Raw genomic sequence first — 16790 nt, forward strand, 5'->3', positions numbered from 1 at the left:
GAAGGAAAGGCAGTGGACAATGTCTTGATGGACTTTTGCAAGGCCTTTGACAAAATTCCATTTGGGAAACTGATCTAGAGGTTCAGTCACTTTGCGCTCAGATTGAACTACTAAAATTGGAGTCACAATGGTTTAGCAGGGGAAACCAGAAGTGGTCGTAGATAGTTGCCTCCAATCACAAACACAAGAAAATCTGCATGTGCTGGAGATCCAAGCAACACACACAAAATACTGGAGGAACTCAGAATGTCAGGCAGCATCTATAGAAAAGAGTACAGGCAATGTTCCGGGCCAAGAAAAGTCAACTGTTTATTCTTCTCCATAGATACTGCCTGGCCTGCTGAGTTCCTCCAGCACTTTGTGTGTGTTGCATAGATAATTGCATCTCTGACTGGAGGCCTGTGACTAATGGCGTACTGCAGGGATCGGTACTGGTTCCATTGTTGTTTGTCATCTACATTAATGGCTTGGATGATAATGTGAGAAACTAGATCAACAATTTTTCAGATGATACCAAGACTGAGAGGGCAGGCAGTCTATAAAACTTGCAGTAGGACCTGGACTAGTTGGGAAAATGAGCTGAAATTGACAGATGGAATTCATTGCAGAAAAGTCTGAGATGTTGCACTTTGAGAGGACAAACCAGGGTAGGACTTAATACAGTGAGCTGCAGAGAATGGAAGAGTGTGGTAAAACAAAGGGATTTGGGGAGTAGATCCATAATTCCTTGAAAGCAGCATCACAGGTAGATAAAGTCATATCCTTCATAAATCAAAGTACTGAGTACAGAGTTGGGATGTTATATTGAAGTTGTATACAATGTTGGTGATGCCAAATTTGAAGTACTGCCTGCATTTCTGGTCACCTACCTACAGGAAAGATAGCAATAAGATTGAAATAGTAGAGAGAAAATTTACAAGGATGGTGCTGAGATATGAGGACCTGAGTTATAGGGAAAGGTTGATTAAGATAGGACTTTATTTCCTAGAGCATAGGAGAATAAGGAAGACCTGATAGAGGTGTACAAAATTATGAGGGGTATAGACAGGGTTTTTGCACTGTTAGGTGAGAGTAGAACTAGAGGTCATAGGTTAAGGGTGAAAGGTGAAATACTTAACGGGAACCCAAGGAGGGACTTCTTCACTCAAAGGATGGTGTGAATGTGGAATGTGCTGCAGGTGGAAGAGGCGAATATGGGCTCAATTGCAACTTTAGTAGAGAATTTTGGATAAGTAAGGAAGACTACGGTCCAGATGCCAGTCAATGGGATGTGCCAGAATAACATCTGAGCACGGATCAGGTGGGCTGAAGGGCCTGTTAATGAGCTATGGTGCTTTAGGATTCTACAACTCTGTTGGCATGTTTTTGAGACAGAGGTAAATGAAAGGATGTTTAATTAAGATGCATAAAATTTTAAGGTGAACAGAAGGAGCATTAACTATCTAAATGTGAACACAGAATTCCATTACTCAATATTTCAAAGCAAATTATCTATTCATTATCCATTGCTCTTTTCAGGAGGTCACATTGTGTAAATTGGCTGGTACATATCCAGCATTATATTCCATCCATATGGATTATTCACGTCTGTGCATCAAGATAATTCTAGAGAAAGTCAACAGCAGAAACAAAGTTCCAAAGAAAAGACAAAAAGGGGAAAGGCCAGGATGAGTTAGATTGTGAGGGCAAGAGTCCATTCAATTGTATTATTTGGGTATATGATGATGAAGACTAGCTGGACAATGATTTGCACTGTAATTGATTCTGCTGTTTTAGATCACAGCTTGCATGCCATCATGAAGCAGATGCAAGTGGAGACAGCCGTGGTTGGCAGCTCATCCAGGAGAAGGAAAATTCTGATCTCAAACCTCCGCTGCCTTGCGGCTATACCCACTCATGGGGAAGGCTTCGGGAAGTGCCAAGGAAAAAATCTAGCGCTGGAGTCCCTAAGGCAGTCCTACATGGAGTTCAATGCTGACTGGCAACTCCTGCGACGCTGCTGGTACCAAACTGTATCGGTCTCTGCCGTTCCTTTGGGTTTATCAGATGCGTGGAGAGGGGGAGCTTGCTCTCCATAGCATACTGCCCAGAGTTTGGATCTAGATAACCAGGACACAATGTCCATGGCCAGCCCTCACTGACAGAGGCCTTAATGTCACATATTTTCCACAGAAACATGGATCCAGCATTTTCCTTGCTGGTACCTCACAAGACTGAGTTCATAGGCTATTCGGTTCCCTGGTAAACTGTTGTCTAATCAAACAACACACAAGATGATAATTAACTTATTCCAAATATTGACAGATGCTATTGAATATGTACAAAATACTAACTTGGTTTACTAGATGAATGCTGCCTTTAATCCTGGCCAAAATTTAGCTGACGTTATTAATAGTTCCTTCTCCTTTGATACCATCTCCCTCTTTTACATATCTATAGACATCACCTCCTCAAAACTCTCACCCGTGATATAATGCGGATCCAGATTCATTTATTTATCATGTGTACATTGAAACAAACAGTGAAATACGTCAACAACCAACACAGCCAAGGATGTGCTGGGAGCAGCCCTTGAATGTTGCCACACTTCCCGGCGCCAACATATCATGACCACAGTATTTGTCAGAGCAACACCAGCAAAACAAGCCCCTTTCCCCCTCCCAGCCTCCCACCCACCCACTCACCACCTCTGTCCCTCACACACAAAGACAGGTCACTAGCCTTAGGATCGGTTACCTCCAGGCCTTCAGTCCTTGACCTTGGACTCTCAGATTTATGGATGTCAGGCTTCCAGCTTTGGATTTTGCCCCAGCGCAAGTCAATCACAGCTCTGACCTTCTGCCCTTGACTTCTAGACTTGCACAGACATTCCTGGTGACCTGGGCCCTTGTGACTCCTTCAGGCTTCTATCTTCTGCCTTTGACCTTCAAGTTTCAGACTCACTGGGTTCAGTGCATCGACCTTCGGCTTTGCCCACCGTACTTCGCTGATGTCCAGCTATCAACTCCAGGTCTCACTAATCACTGCTTTCATTTTTGAGCCTCGATTTCCAGACTCACACAGTTCTCTGACCCTGGTGACCTGGGGGTGGAGTGGGCCATTGGCCTTTGTGAGTTCTGAAAGAATATCTGGAACACAGTGCTGTTATGGACCGGAGCCAGGACTTGCCAATTTAGGGATTGCTAGTCTCCTCAGTGCCTGCTGATCAGGCCTCCAGGGTCACATGACATTCGACCATGAAGCGCCCTGACCCGGACTCGGACTTGGTCCCAGTCTCTTCATTTACTGCCCCTAACCTCCAACCTCTTCATCTCCATCCCTAAGCTCTAACTCCCAACTCCCCACTCTGATCCCAAAACCATCCCTATGAACATTAAAAAAACAACAATGTCTTAGCCACTAAGCACAACATCAATGAGCGTGGCAGTGCAGCTCATCATGCCTTCAATTTCCTCTCTGCATTCCACCATCAACTTTCCTTTTCTCTTGAAATTCCTTAAACATGCTGCTTCCTAAATCCAAATCTATCTTGCAAGTAGTTTGTATCTGAACCCATTCAATCTGATTTCTGCTTGCAGAACGGAGAAGTCCCTACACAAAGATATCATGGGCAGTGGTGATCCATTATCCTTGTCTCCTTGACCCATCTACAACCTTTGATATATTAGGCCATACAATCCTTCCTCAACACCTTTCCTTCATGACCCACCTGAGAATATTTCCCTTGCTTATTTTCTCAACTCTGTCCTTGCAAAAGCATGTTGTACCACTGTAACTCACCTACATCCCAAGGATCTACACTTTCACTCCTCTATTCATAATTGATTCAAGATCAAAAGTACATTTATTATCAAAGAATATATTAATTATACAACTTGAGATTTGGCTGCTTACAGGCAACCACAAAACAAGAAATTGAAAGAAACCAATAAAAAAGGACCAACCCCCAATGCATAGAGAAAACAAAAAAGAACACAAATCATGTAAACAATAAAAGTGAATAACAGCATTCCAAACCAAATTAAGTACTTAGATCTGTGTCTCCAGAGCAGTCCGGAGTAGGCCCAAAGCCTCAGTCTCAGTTCATCATACTAATGGAGCAAATCACTGTGAAGCTCGCATACATGAAGCATGGCAGCCAAGGCAGTCCCACAGCCTTAATGCTGCAGAGAGAGGAGTGAACATCACAGGAGACTAAACAAAATTGGCCTGATGTTCACACCTGGTCCTGACTGGTCCAGTTCTGTCTGGGCTGGCACTTAAATTGTCAAAACAGCAGATCATCTCCCTCTTCAGGACCTTGGTCCCAGCGCAGTGAAGTGCTCCAGGTCTAGACCACACCACCCAGTGATACGTTCTAGGCCTAGACCTTGCTACCCAGCCTGAAGCCATTCTTGACTCTCCAAATCGGCCTTCCATTTAAAGCGATGCAGCCTCACACCCGGATTAGTTGGATGGGTATAGAAACTCCGTCCCTCCGAATCAGTCATTCCAACTCCACCTTCATCGATTTTGCAAACACACCAGCATGGCTCATCCCTCGAATTCACCTCACCTTCGCTCGTCTCTTCATTGTTTGCAGTGACACACATTTACTTCAGGAAAACTGTTATTAATAATTCCTTGCCTTTCGAACTACCGGTGAGCTATCACTGGTCTCCAGTAGTGTCATCTTAATAGTATCAACATATATCAATATGCCCCGCTACCTTGACAGGTATAGCCTTTTGTGTTCAAGAGATGGCCAGAGATTCACCCTTCCCTTCGGCCGGTGTATGAGGGCCAACCCAGTGCTGCTTCTGAGCCTTTTGCTGCTTCCCCCTTTATATTGTGTAGTAGCTCTCCATTAACCATGGCACGTTCATAGGGAACTAGACAACAGTTCAGAAAATAAACAGCACAGTTCACAAAGTTAGCTCTTCAAAACTTACTAGTCTCTCCAACCTCAGTGGGAAAAGTCTGCTTGCATTTACCCAATCAATACCCCTCATGATTTTGGATAACTCTATTAAATCTCCACTCATTGTCTTACACTCTAGGGAATAAAGTCCTAACATATTCAACCCTTCCCTGTAACTCAGGTCCTGATGAAGGTAGCTATAAGCTATTGACGAATAATGTAGCTATGAACATACAGACTTGCTTGCCTCTTTTCAGCTGACGTACAGTAGAACCAGGAAGCTTAGGAAAACCCCAACAGTTATTAAAGTCCCAAACTTTCCTGATGGTATCATCCTTAATGTAGTCTGACGAGTTTGCTTTAAAGCTTCACTTGCCGTTCTGGTCACCTACCTACAGGAAAGATGTCAATAGGGTTGAAAGAGAGCAGAAAAAGTTTACAAGGATTTTGATGGTACTTGACAACATCAGTTATAGGGAAAAATTGAATAGGTTAGGACTTTATTCTGTGGAGTGTAGGAGAATGAGGGAAGATTTGATAGAGGTATACAAAATTATGAAAGATATAAATAGGGTAAATGCAAGCAGGGAGAGACTAGAGCTAGAGCTCATAGGTTAAGGGTGAAGGATGAAATATTTATTTTACTCAGATACATTGCAGAACAGGCCCTTTCAGCCCTCTGAGCCATGCCAACCAACAATCCTCTGATTTACTGCAAGCATAATCACAGGATAATTTACAATAACCAATTAACCTACCAACCGGTAGGTCTTTGGATTGTGGGAGGAAACCGGAGCACTAGGAGGAAGCCCACACAATCATGGGGGAGAGTTCCTTGCAGGCGGTGATGGGAATTGAACCCGTAAAGTGTACAGCAAACACTATGCTACCATATTGCCCCACAAGGAGAACCTGAGTGGGTTCTTCTGCAGTCAGAGGACATTGCAAGTGAGGAACAAACCACAGCAGAAGTGGTGGATGCTGGTGTGATTGCAACGTTGAAGAAAAGTTTGGTTAAGTACATGAATGGGTGGGGTATGGCGTGCAAGTCAATGGGAGTAGCTCAGTGTGGACTAGGTGGGCTAAAGGGCCTGTTTTGGTACTGCCGTGTTCTATGACTCTAAATGGAGAAGTTTATGGGCTAACACCAGATTTCCAACATGTTTTTCCTTATTGATGATATAATGCAGTACCTGCTTTAAAAAAATCTGCTTTAGTGGTTGCAGTTCTCTGACACCAGCAAAAACTCTATCACCATCAAATCTATTCCCTCATCTGCAGTCCCCATGAACTGAACCGTTGATTGTCTATTTTCCTCCTTAGATGCTCCCTGACTGACTGAGCTCCTCTCACTTTTTGTGAGCTGCTCCAGATTCCAACAAGTGCCATCTTTTGCATCTCCAAACCTTTCCCTTCCCCAACTACTTCCAGAGGCTGAACTTGCTTATCCACCACTGCATAGCTCAGCTTCTTTTCACATTATATGTCAATGATCTGGATGAAGGATCATTGGCTTTGTGGCCAAGTTTGCGGACAATACGATGATAGGTGGAGGGGCAGGTTGTGTTGAGGAAGCAGGGTGTCTGCCGAAGAACAGATTGGGGGAATGGACAAAGAAGTGCAAGGTGGAATGCAATGTAAGGAAGTGTATGGTCATGTACTTTGGTAGAATGAATAAAGGAGTAAACTACATGTTGATGGTCCCAGCATATCGATGTAGTTATAAAGAAGGCAAGGCAGCGGCTATACTTTATTCGGAGTTTGAAAAGATTTGGCATGTCAACAAGTACACTTGAAAACTTCTATAGTTGTACCATAGAGAGCATTCTGACAGGCTACATCACAGTCTGGTATGGAGGGGCTACTGCACAGGACCAAAAGAAGCTGCTGAAGGTTGTAAATCTAGTCAGCTCCATCTTGTGTACTCACCTACAAAGTACCCAGGACACCTTCAGGGAGCGGTGTCTCAGAAAGGCAGCATCCATTATTAAGGACATCCAGCATCCAGGGCATGCTCTTTTCTCACTGTTACCATCAGATAGGAGGTACAGAAGCCTGAAGGCACACACTCAGCAATTCAGTAACAGCTTCTTCCCCTCTGCCATCCAATTCCTAAATGGACATTGAATCTTTGGACACTACCTCACTTTTTTTTAATATACAGTATTTCTGTTTTTGTATGTTTTTTAATCTATTCAATATACGTAATTGATTTACTTGCTTATTTATTATTTTTTAATTTTATTATTATACTGTAATTATATTTTCTTTGCTTGATTATGTATTGCATTGAACTGCTGCTGCTAAGTTAACAAATTTCACGTCACACGCCAGTGATAATAAACCTGATCCTGATTCTGACTATTTTCCAAATGGGGAGGGAAGTCTAAAATCAGAGGTGCAAACGGACATGAGAATTCTCATGCAAAATTTCATAAAGGTTAACATGTAGGTTGAGTCGTTGGTATGGAAGGCAACTGCAATGTTAGTATTCACTTCAAGAGGGCCAGAATATAAAGGCAAGAATATAAGGCTGAGGCTTTATAAGGCATTGGTCAGACCACACGGAGTATTGTGAACAGTTTTGGGCCCCTTATCTCAGATAAGATGAGCTGGCATTGGAGAGAGTCCAGTGGAGATTCACGAGAATGATTTTGGATATGAAAGGGTGCATATAGAGGAGCATTTGATAACTCTATGCAGCTTTGGGCCACTTATTCTAAGAAAAAGATGTGCTGGCAGTGGAAAAGGTCCAGAGAATGTCCATGAGAATGATCCCAGGAATGAAAGGTTTAACATTTGAGGAGTGTTTGATGGCTCTGGGCCTGTACTCGCTGGAGATTAGAAGAATTGGGGGGGGGGGGTGGTGTCTCATTGAAATGTATCGAATATTGAAAGGCCAGTATAGAATGGATATGGAAAGGATGCTTCCTATAGTGGGAGAGACTAGGACCAGAGGGCACAGCCTCAGAATAGAGGGACGTCCATTTAGGACAGAGATGAAGAAAAGTTTCTTTAGCTAGAGGGTGGCGAATCTATGGAATGCATTGCATCCTAGTCACTGGGTATATTTAAGGCGAAGGTTGATAGATCCTTGATTAATCTGATGTCAAAGGTTACTGAGAGAAGGTTGGAGAATAGGGTTGAGAGGGATAATAAGTCAACCATGATAGGATGACAGAGCAGACTTGATGGGGCAAGTGGCCTAATTCCGCTCCTACGTCTTATGGTTTTATTAAGAATTAAACTTGTCTTTGGTACTAGTCCACTGGTTGATACATGTATTACTATTTTAAGGATAAGTTTGGTTTTCAGTGGTTTAGGACCTAATTCAGAATGTAATATGCCACCTGCTGACAAATCACTCAGTTACAGCCACAGTTCACACTTTGTAGCCTTGGTGGATTGCTGTAGAGTCACAGAGAACAATACTGTGAATCGGTGTTTAGCAGATTATATAGAGGCATCTGATCAGACAAAAATAAAAGGCAATTTTAGTGCAGTCAGACACCAACACAGGATTCCCAAATAGCATTAACTTGCTCTTCAGCTTGGTACCAGGTTGAATGAATACATGATACTCCCTATGCCACTACTTGCTCTGGTCTGTGATCACTAACTACTAACGCTGCTTTAGGGATCTTTGATGATGCACATTGTTTCTTCCCTCTGTGTCCTTCATTAATGACTGCATATCCGTAGAGAACTGGACAACACCATGAAACAGTGGGTGTCCTCCACTATCACCTTCCCCATTTTTTTGTCAGCTGGTTAATACTGTTAACTAAGTTTTCAAGCCTTTTACTATTGTTGTAACTAAGAACATGATGGGTGTGAGAATGAGCTGAAACACTCTAACTCAAGACATTCTACCCCAGATAGTGATTGTCCATAATGTATTAATTATATGGAGTGTAGAAGATGCCACATCTCAGGTTCATCTGATCCTGATGCTGGAGAATGATCAGGACCAGGTAACCAGCAACCCTGGGTACTTTATCTGCTCAAGTGTAGACGTTTTAATCAAAGTTTGGTCAACTTTTTCACACAGAGGCAGGTCCTTTGGACTATTGGGGCGTAGATGTGGTGGACAAAATTCAGGAACGGATTTGTCGATGGGAATGTTTTAGGATGGTCCGTTCCCTCCCTGGTATCAGAGTCAAATGTATCAGGAAGGTGATGTGCCAGGAAGTTAACAGACAGAATTTATAGGCTATATTTGTTTAAATGGAGTGGGCAAAAATAAATTAATGTAATCCTATAGACAAATTCTAAGCAGTTAGCAAAAAGTAGCAATCTCAAATACATTCACAGTGCCTCATCCACATAAAGATAGTTAAAAAGAGAGAAAATGTGAAAAAAGAAACATAGCCATGAATGAGGGCTTGGGATCAGCAGCTTGATGTTTTGTGGGCATGAGATGATAAGTAAAGAGTAACCATATGCTTCATAATGAGGAAGACATTTTCTGCTCGTAGGAAGATATTAATGGACGTTCTGTGGGCAGAAGAGTGGCAAATGGAATTTAATTCAGTTTTATACATAGTCATAGGTTAATACAGCATGAATCAGGCCCTTTGGCCCAACAGGTACATGCTAACCACAGTGTCCTCCCTGCTAGTCCCAGTTGCCATATTTGGCCCATAACTCTCCAAGCCCCTCCCCTCCAGGTACCTATCCAAATGCCTTCTAAATGTGCATTTGTATCCACCTCGACCAAATAGTATTGACAGTTTACGATACTTAACTGGGTGGCAGTGTGACATGCGAAGAGGACGTTAGGAGAATACAGGGAGACTTGGATAGGCTGGGTGAGTGGGCAGATACTTAGCAGATGTCATTCAATGTGAATAAATGTGAAGTTATCCACTTTGGAAGCAGGAACAAGAGGGCAGAGTATTGTCTGAACGGTGTAGAGTTAGGTAAGGGAGAAATGCAAAGAGACCTAGGAGTCCTAGTTCATCAGTCAATGAAGGTGAATGAGCAAGTGCAACAGGCAGTGAAGAGGGAAAATGGAATGTTGGCCTTTATTACAAGGGGAATTGAGTACAAGAGCAAGGATGTCCTTTTGCATTTGTACAGGGCCCTGGTGAGACCACACCTGGAATATTGTGTACAGTTTTGGTCTCCAGGTTTAAGGAAGGACATTCTGGCAATTGAGGAAGTGCAGCGTAGATTCACTAGGTTGATTCCTGGGATGGCAGGGCTGTCTTACGCAGAGAGATTGGAGAGATTGGGCTTGTACACACTGGAATTGAGGAGATTGAGAGGGGATCTGATTGAAACGTTTAAGATAATTAAAGGATTTGATAGGATTGAGGCAGGAAATATGTTCCAGATGTTGGGAGAGTCCAGTACCAGAGGGCATGGATCGAGAATAAGAGGTCAGTTATTTAAAACAGAGTTGAGGAAAAACTTCTTCTCCCAGAGAGTTGTGGAGGTGTGGAATGCACTGCCTCGAAAGACGGTGGAGGCCAATTCTCTGGATGCTTTCAAGAAGGAGCTGGATAGATATCTGATGGATAGGGGAATCAAGGGATATGGGGACAAGGCAGGGACTGGGTATTGATAGTGAGTGATCAGCCATGATCTCAGAATGGCGGTGCAGACTCGAGGGGACGAATGGTCTACTTCTGCACCTACTGTCTATTGACCAGTTCTTGTGGCAGCTCAATCCAGATACTCACTACCGTCTGTGAAAAGTTACCTCTCAGATCCCTTCTAATCTTTCCCCTCTTGCATCTTTGCCTTCTAGTTTTGGATTCTTTAACCTTGCCAAAAAGATTATGACCTTGCAGCTTATCCATATTTTCATCATCTTATAAATTCATTCTCTTGCACTCCAGGGACACAGATTCAGCATGGTCAACCTCTCCCTATAACTCAGATGTAAAGCTTCCTCTACCCAGTATCACGTTATCAAATGTACTCCCTCTGGAGAACAAGATAGAAGACTTAAGGGCAAGACTGCTGTATTGGAGAGAAATGAGGGATTGCTGTATTATCTATTTCATAAAGACATGGCTCACATCAGACATGCCAGATTCAGCAATCAGACTCGATGGCTTCTCCATCCACCAGATGGATTGGACTGCTGATTCAAAAAGGGCAAGACGTGTGGGGGTCAGGGTCTGTGTTTCATGATAAATTCTTCATGGTCCTTGGATGTGGTGGTCTTGTTGCACTCTTGTTTTCCCGAATGGTTAAGTTCCTTTGCCTCTAGGTACTGAGAGAGTTCCCCTCCTTGATCCTGACTGCAATCTACATACTGCTGAAAGCCAGTGTTAAGCAAGCAATCAATGTATCAAATACTGTGATTAGCAAACCAGAAACAGTCTACCCCAGTGCCTTTCAAATCCCCACAAAATCATTCAGAATCTCCCTCAACCAGAAATGTTGAATGAGCCAAGAGATCCACAGTCTGCTGAGGGCCAGCTCGTGGGTGTTCAGGTCTGGAGACCAAGTTCCAGGCACAACCTCCAGAAAGCAAAATAGCAACTCCAGTCCAAAATGGCATCACAGAAGGATGCTTGACAGCTGAGGCAGGGCTTGATTGCTATCACCTACTACAAAGTAAAATTAAGTGATATATGTGACAAGGTTTTGCTTCCAGATGAGATCATGAGAGAGGTGAATGACAGCTGGAAGAGGAGGCAGAGTGAAAATGGGATGGGGGAAGGGAGAGGGAGGGAATTACCGGAAGTTGGAGAATTCGATGTTCATACCAAAGGGCTGGAGACTACCCAGACGGTATATGAGGTGTTGCTCCTCCGACCTGAGTTTGGCCTCCCTCCTCCTTCCTCTCCCTTCCACCATCCAACTTTCACTCTGCCTCCTCTTCTAGCTGCCTATCACCTCTCTCATGATTCTGCCTTCTTCTGCTACCCATTGTGCTTTCCCCTTACATTCCTTCTTCACCTCTCCTGCCTATCCCCTCCCTGCTTCCCCTCCCCCACCCCTACCCCTTGATCTTTCCTCTGATTGGTTTTTCACCTGGCACCTTCCACCCTCCCCTCACTTTCTTTATAGGGCCTCTGCCCCCTCCTTCTTCAGTCCTGATGAAGGGTCTCAGCCCGAAAAGTTGACTGTTCATTTCAACAGATGCTGCCTGATCTGCTGAGTTCATCCAGCTTTTGTATGTGTTGATGTTGTCCATGACTCTGCTCCATATAGCAAGAAAGGGAGGACTATAGAGTCCAGAAGCTATAGTGTTAGTCTTGATATCCCAGTATTCAAAATGTTGGTTTCAAATGTTGGCTCTTGAAGAAAGAAGACTGCCAAGATATGGAAAATGCTCAGTGTTCTCCAGAGGGTTGTTGTCAACTTGGATGGTGGAGATTTAGGAGTTTGGTCTGGAGCAGGTTGGTGCAGGACTTGGGTTTTCTTAATGTTTAGATCAAGCCCCAGGAGCTTGTATGCTCTAGAAAAACATCCTTTAAGCACTGCAGATCTTCCTCAGAGTGAGCTACGATGCCATTGTCATCTGCATATTGGAACTCCATGACTGAAGTAGTTGACACCTTGCTCTTTGCCTTAAACCTGTTAAGAGCCTCTCCATCTGTCCAAAAGAGAATCTGGACTCCTTGTGGGAGGTCTTGGCCAGGGAGGTAGCAATGAAAACAGCAAGCCGAGTTGGGACAATGATGCACTCATTTGACCCCAGACTCGAGCTTAAAAGGTGCCGTTTCAGAGCTGCTGTTGCTGATGATTGTTGCACTCATATCATTGTGTAAGAGCAGCAGGACCTTGAGATATTTCTTCGGGCTCATGATTTTGGACAGTACCTCCCAAAGGGCAGGACGATTTACAGAGTCAAATGTTTTTGTAAGGTCTATGAAAGCCATATAAAATGGGAGATGTTGTTCCCTGGTTCCCTCCTGCAATACATGTGCTGTAAAAATCATTTCAAATGTTCCTCTGGCTGGACGGAAGCCGCATGGAGACTCAGGCATGAGACCTTTTGTGAGAGGTGAAAGGTGAACATTCAGGTGAATACCTTTCCTGTTGTAGAGAGGAGAGAGATGCCTCTATAGTTTCCACAGTCGGCTTTGTCACTCTTTTTGGAGAATGTGACAATCAGGGCATCCCTGAGTTCAGCTGGAATCTTCTCCTGGTGCCAGATCTTGACAAGCAAGCCAAGAGTATGACTTAAAGATTCTGAGCCACCTTCCTTGAGGATTTCTGCTGGAATTCCATCAGGCCCAGTGGCCTTGTTGTTCCTCAATTTCTTGTAAGCCGTCTGTAAGGAGGCTTACTCATGTCCTCCTTCATGTGTCATTGTGAGAGATAGTTGATGACTTCAATGTCAACAGTGGTGTTACGATTAAGGAGCTCCTGTAAGTGTTCCTTCCATCAAGAATTGATGTCATCATTGTCCTTCAATAGCCTTTTCCCATCTTTGCTGATATACATGCACTATGATAATAAATTTACATTGAACTTTGAACACAGTGTCCCTATGATTAAACTCAATGCCCTGATTGATAAAATACTGAACAGCTTCTTCACCGCCCTGTCTTGTAATATCAGGTTCCTCTGTCCCACAGCACTCATCAGTGCCCTGCCTTTCACTGTATAAATCAACCCTGGTCTGCCTGTCAAAAATGCATCTTCTCACATATCTAAGTTGAAATCCAATAGCCACTCCTATTTCACTATCAACAATACCCCTAATTTAATATCATCTGCAAACTTGTTAATTGTGCTATATACCTTCATATCCAAATCATTTGCATATGTAACACTTACCCAACAGGCTGGTATATGTCTAGGGGAAAAGGAGATCCAGCCACACACCAATCCCACCTCCCGTACACGCAGGTGCTGTGAGAATCGAGTTTTATGCCTCGCGCCCGCCAACAGTATCAAACCCACAACAAATACCGTTATGAAATACACTTTAAAGAGTTTACTAAAATTAAAAGAGTAGTAGGCAATACAATATATATATATATATATATATACAAGGAAAAAAACAAAAGGCGCCAACTTATCAAAGTTCAGTCTGTTTAGTGCACTCGTTGGAGCTCAATCAACGAACCATTCGACCCCTCGTCGCTTGCCTCCGACCTCCACGTCTTCGCACCTAAGACCACGCCCGGGGGTTTTCCGAGCAGTGCAGCGCACATCCACCTTCCTCGACGTCTTCCTCCCGCACTCTCCTCCCACCAAAAAACCCGCGAAAACCCCTCCCCCAAGTTCCCAGCGTCACGACACAATAACATTCCCCATTGATTAACAAATGAATACAATTACCATATCAGCCATTCTAAAGTGAAACAACGGCGAGAGAAACACTTATCCGACAAAGAAGCATTCCTACTTGTAACAAACCAAAGAGGCCATTTTGAGTAACATACACAGGACATTGTACACATAAATAATGAGTAACATGTCAGAATGTTTACTCCTGAGGCATATTTCTAAGATATAAGGAACACAAAAACAGAAGTCTGGTGAATAAATGAGTGTTTAAGCATTTGATTTAAGCAAATCTATGCATTTAGGCTAGACAATTAAAAGATTCCTGCAATTATATTTATTTATTTTATTGATACAGCATGAAATAGGTTCTTCTGGTTCTTTGAGCTCTAATGTGAGCAACCCCTGATTTAACCCTAGCCTAATCACGGGAAATTTACAACAACCAATTAACCTACTAAGCGGAGCAACACGCACAAAATGCTGGAGGAACTTGGAGTGTCTCAGCCTGAAGTGTCGACTGTTTACTCTTTCCTGTAGCTGCTGCCTGACCTGCTGAGTTCCTCCAGCATCTTGTGTGTGTATGTGTTGCTTGGATTTCCAGCGTCTGCAGATTTTCTCTTGTGTGAATCTACTAGCCAGTATGCCCTTGGATCGTGGGAGGAAACCAGAGCTCCCAGAGAGAACGCACCCATTCTAGAGGAAGGATGTACTGACTCCTTACAGTTGACGCCAGAACTGGATTCTGAACTCCAATACCCCCAGCTGTATTAGCGCCGTGCTAACTGCTATGTTACTGTACTATATAGGAAACAAGTATATGGGGCAAATATCCAGGGAAAATCAACCGTAATATTGTAAAGTTCACAAAATGATAATAGTGGTCAATTGGAAAAGGATCAATTTCAATGTAATTATAGTAAATAGGGGATGGGAGATTTGGAATTTAATGCAGGCTGACAAAAATGTACCTAAACAGTAATATAGGCATCCGTTAGTCTCGAGAGACCATGGATTTGCACCTGGAAAGTTTCCAGGGTGTAGGGCTGGGCAGGGTAGTATGGTAGACCGTCAGTTATAACCATATAGCCATATAACAATTACAGCACGGAAACAGGCCCTCGGCCCTTCTAGTCCGTGTCAAACGCTTACTCTCACCTAGTCCCACTGACCGGCACTCAGCCCATAACCCTCCATTCCTTTCCTGTCCATATACCTATCCAATTTTACTTTAAATGACAATACCGAACCTGCCTCTACCACTTCTGCTGGAAGCTTGTTCCACACAGCTACCGCTCTCTGAGTAAAGAAATTCTCCCTTGGGTTACCCTTAAACTTTTGCCCCCTAACTCTCAACTCATGTCCTCTTGATTAAATCTCCCATACTCTCAATGGAAAAAGCCAATCCACGTCAACTCTATCTATCCCCCTCATAATTTTAAATACCTCTATCAAGTCCCCCTTCAACCTTCTACACTCCAAAGAATAAAGATCTAACTTGCTCAACCTTTCCCTGTAATTTAGGTGCTGAAACCCAGGTAACATTTTAGTAAATCTTCTCTGTACTCTCTCTATTTTGTTGACATCTTTCCTATAATTCAGTGACCAGAACTGTACACAATACTCCAAATTCGGCCTTACTAATGCCTTGTACAATTTTAACATTACATCCCAACTCCTATACTCAATGCTCTGATTTATAAAGACCAGCATACCAAAAACTTTCTTCACCACCCTATCCACATGAGATTCCACCTTCAGGGAACTATGCACCATTATTCCTAGATCACTCTGTTCTACTGCATTCGTCAATGCCCTACCATTTACCATGTATGTCCTATTCGGATTATCAGCACTTGCAGCAGTTGCCCATTCAGCAAGTCTCCCCTCTCCACACCACTGACGTTGTCCAAGGGAAGGGCAAGGGCCGATACAGCTTGGTACTGGTGTTGTCGCAGAGCAATGTGTGGTTAGGTGCCTTGCTTAAGGACACAACACGCTGCCTTGGCTTGAACTAGCAACCTTCAGGTCACTAGACCAATGCCTTAATCACTTGGCCACGCGCAGTGCAGTAAAAGCGCAGTGCAACAGACAGTAGAAGCGTTTTGAAGGGGTAAACCCTCTAGTGTTAGCTGCCTCTGCCTTAGATAAAAGATTCCTACTATCTCCCTATCAATGCACTTCACTGCATAATTAGTGTAGCTTTGTTATAACCCCCCTCAGCCTTCTCCACTTCAAGGAAAACAAGCCCACACTATCTGGTCTCTGCCCACAACTGAAATTCTTCAACCCATCCACCATCCTGGTGTGTTCCCTCAGCTGTCTCTCCAGTGTAACTTCATCCTCCCTAGCTTATGGCAACCCTAATTTACCAAGTACTCCACCTTTCGCCTGAATTACATTTTGTAGCATTTGTACCGCACCCTCTCTACTATATTCTGTAAAAAAAAACAGGAATTCTGAAATAAAAACAGAAAATGCTGGAAGACCTCAGCAAGTTAGGCAGCAATGGTTAATGTTTCTACTTTGGAACCCTTCATCAGGACATTTGAACTGAGTAAGAAAGCCACCTGGACTTCCCACCCTGTTACTTGTAAAAATGTCATCCCCGTCTCGCATGTCCCCCACCACCGCCACATCTGCTCTCAGGCTGATGCTTTTCATTCCAGAATGGAGATGTCCTCCTTCT

This window comes from Hypanus sabinus, chromosome 2 (genome assembly GCF_030144855.1).
Source record: "Hypanus sabinus isolate sHypSab1 chromosome 2, sHypSab1.hap1, whole genome shotgun sequence".
NCBI classification, from domain to species: Eukaryota; Metazoa; Chordata; class Chondrichthyes; order Myliobatiformes; family Dasyatidae; genus Hypanus; species Hypanus sabinus.